Source organism: Ailuropoda melanoleuca, unplaced genomic scaffold, assembly GCF_002007445.2.
Source record: "Ailuropoda melanoleuca isolate Jingjing unplaced genomic scaffold, ASM200744v2 unplaced-scaffold2215, whole genome shotgun sequence".
Lineage (NCBI taxonomy): Eukaryota > Metazoa > Chordata > Mammalia > Carnivora > Ursidae > Ailuropoda > Ailuropoda melanoleuca.
In genome coordinates this window covers 1-2,964 of record NW_023191782.1, presented here as the reverse complement: position 1 = coordinate 2,964, position 2,964 = coordinate 1, and the positions used below count along the sequence as shown (strand labels likewise).

Genomic DNA, 2,964 nt, shown 5'->3' with positions numbered 1-2,964 from the left:
ATAGTGCCCGACGAGCAATCCGGGAGCTGACATTGCTGAGAAACTGTTCCTGCACCAAAAGGTCAAACTTATAAAATCCGACAACAAAATTTTCATAAAATTCTCAAATACTTCTCCGTAAATATTCCTATTTCTCTAAGATGGTGGTATTCAGTCTCAGCATCATGTTGACCTTCTCAGCCACTGAGCCAGAATGCGTACATGGCGCACCTCTAATTTGTACAGGCAGACACATACACGTGCCCGTCTGAGAGATGGATCACAGAGAGGATTACTCAATCACCTTTTACTTAAAAAAGAATGACCATCAGATTCTTTGAATCCCTCATGAATGTGAAGTATTACTTGACCTCTAATTTACTTTTAAAAATATATTCGAACATATTTCTTCATTCAAAATAGTACAGACATTTTTTAAAACCCCACTCTAAAGTCAAAAAGGTAATTTTTTCCTTGAGAAAACAAAGATCACCAAAAACAACAACTAGTCACAAAAACTTTAAGAGCTACACCAATAATGTAATTAAATCTCTATGTGAAGTTTATGTAGTTACTTCTTTTCCAGTTAAAGACCAGATTTTCAAAGTTTATGAATGTAGACTATCCTGACAAAGTCTGTAGGTATAAGCCCCTTGGTTCAACAAAACACCTCACAATCAGCCTGATTTAAAGAACATACAAGTTTAAAAGTTAACACTTTATCCATTAGCTACACTGTATTTTCAAGAGAACAGAGCCATAGATGTGCTAGCCTCCAATTTCCCATTTTCCATCAATAAGATCACCTCAATAATAAAGCAATCCAAAATATTCTTTCAAAAATGCCTTTATAGTGTTTTTGCTGCGNTTTTCCTGCATAAATACAAATAAAAGGATGAAAGGAAGGGAGGAAGGGAAGATAGAAGAGAAAAAGAGAGAAGGATGGAGGAAAGGATGAAGGAGGGAACCAGGGAAGAAAAAACAAAATCCCAGACCGTAGTTTTCCAAGGAATCACACATACGGGTGTAATATCCTTTACTGAATTGTCAGAGTCTTCTTTTAGATACACTAACACCTACTCCATATGCCGTAGATTTGCTCTCTTTTAATGGGGATCCGAAGGACACATGCATTCAACCATAAAGGTGAATATTAGTGAATATTTTTATTTATTTTTAACAGAAACGCTTCAAGTCTCACCAAAGTATTAGCCAACCAACCACTTTCAAAAAGGTCAAGTCTAGCAATCACTATGCTGTACATGTATTAATACCACACTGTAAGTAATTATCAAACGGATTCCCAAAGTCATTTATTAAATATCCCAAGTAACTTTGTATTTATTGATCTAAATATCATTCCCCCCAANCATTCCCCCCACTAATGCTGTTTCTCAGAAAGCTCCCCCATTTGAAATACAGCACCAGTTCCCGCATTCGCTCAGCCAGCCACAGATTTACTGTATTGCAAAACTTGAGTCACCTGTATGCATTGTCTTCTTTCCAGTCTCATATCATCCTGATGGGGTGGGGGGAGGGAGGGAAGAGTCCAGCAGCACAACTGTAACACTGTGTGAAGAAAAACAGATTATGATAAGAGATAAGGATGCAAGACAATTACCCCTATTGAGGAACATCTAACGTAATGACAATCCCCAAAACAGAGATAAAAATACTGCAAATTTCGTTTACTAAAATTTATTCACACTTACTTGAAAATAATTTTCATTCATGAAAATCAATTATATATATAAAATGCAAAGTACTCAACTGTCAGGGAGAAAAAGTTTCACAATCTGCCTACTACTAATGAAACTTCAGGCATTTCTAGGTATGAAATAAACAGTCAATATTCCACTACTCTATACAATTTATCTGGGGAAAAAATTACATTTTGTAATACCCATCAATTCACAAATCAGTATCAATAGGAATTCACTTTTCATCGTGGCTTACTATCAGAGGTCAGCAGAGGTAATGCAAGTTGCCTTACAGGATCATCTACCAATGTTATCTGTAAATTGAGTTCTGAGACACTGCTCACAACTGCTCCCCTAAGCCCACAAGCCCTTTTTTGCTCTCCAAGTGGTTTCTCTTACTTTACTCTAAGTTTTTCACTGTACTTCCTACTTACTGCTTCCATTGGTATTTTACAAATGGCCAGCAAAATTTATATGACTGACGGGAAAGCAAAAGCAATCTCACTGTTGTTATCAACTCAGAGTGGATGATAATAGAAGAGAGGAGGACAAGCACAGGCTATAACCTAACTTTNTTATATGACTGACAGGAAAGCAAAAGCAATCTCACTGTTGTTATCCACTCAGAGTAGATGATAATAGAAGAGAGGAGGACAAGCACAGGCTACAACCTAACTTATTTGAGTTCAGTTTAAAAATTTACTTTTTAAATTGATACTGTGGAATTCCATACATATTACTAATGAAACAATGTTGCTTATGTTGGCCAAGTTCCCAAGCCAGCCAAAAGAAACTTACTGATACCAAAAAATATTATTGATTGTGGGCACTGGGGACCGCTGAGAACACAGAAAGGTAACCAATTCTAGATCCTATCTGAACAAAGTCCTTTGTTAGAACTCTCTCAACTCCTGATGTCTCTAATTCCCTAAATTTCACCTTAGGGAATCCCAATCATCCTGCCTCCTAATCCTTTCTCCTAAGTAGTCCTGTGTTCCTAAATTACCATCCCAAACTCCTATTACCTCAGTGTGGTTCGTTTCAGGTATGTGATAGAGATCAACTGGACTGAAATAATTTACTTTCATATTTGCAATTTTCCACAAGGATGCTACTAGTTAGTCCAAATGAAACCCTAATTGGTAGAATTCTACTCACATTACAAAATAAAGTTTAAAATGACCGAGGTAGCTTGAACAAAAACATTTTTATAAGCAAATGGTCATAATCTGAATGTATATTTATTGCCCTCACACATTTCTGCTCTTCATTCATTTCTCCTTCT

At 36.4% G+C, this 2,964-nt stretch overlaps 1 long non-coding RNA gene across 1 annotated transcript; it reads right to left on the bottom strand.

Annotated features, from left to right (window-relative positions):
* Nucleotides 1-1,462: 1,462 nt before the first annotated feature.
* LOC117798011 lies at nt 1,463-2,958 on the bottom strand. Its single transcript, XR_004622784.1, has 2 exons — nt 2,351-2,958; nt 1,463-2,245 (listed from the first exon to the last, which is right to left on the bottom strand). It is a non-coding gene; the product is annotated as an uncharacterized LOC117798011 (long non-coding RNA).
* Nucleotides 2,959-2,964: the final 6 nt, after the last annotated feature.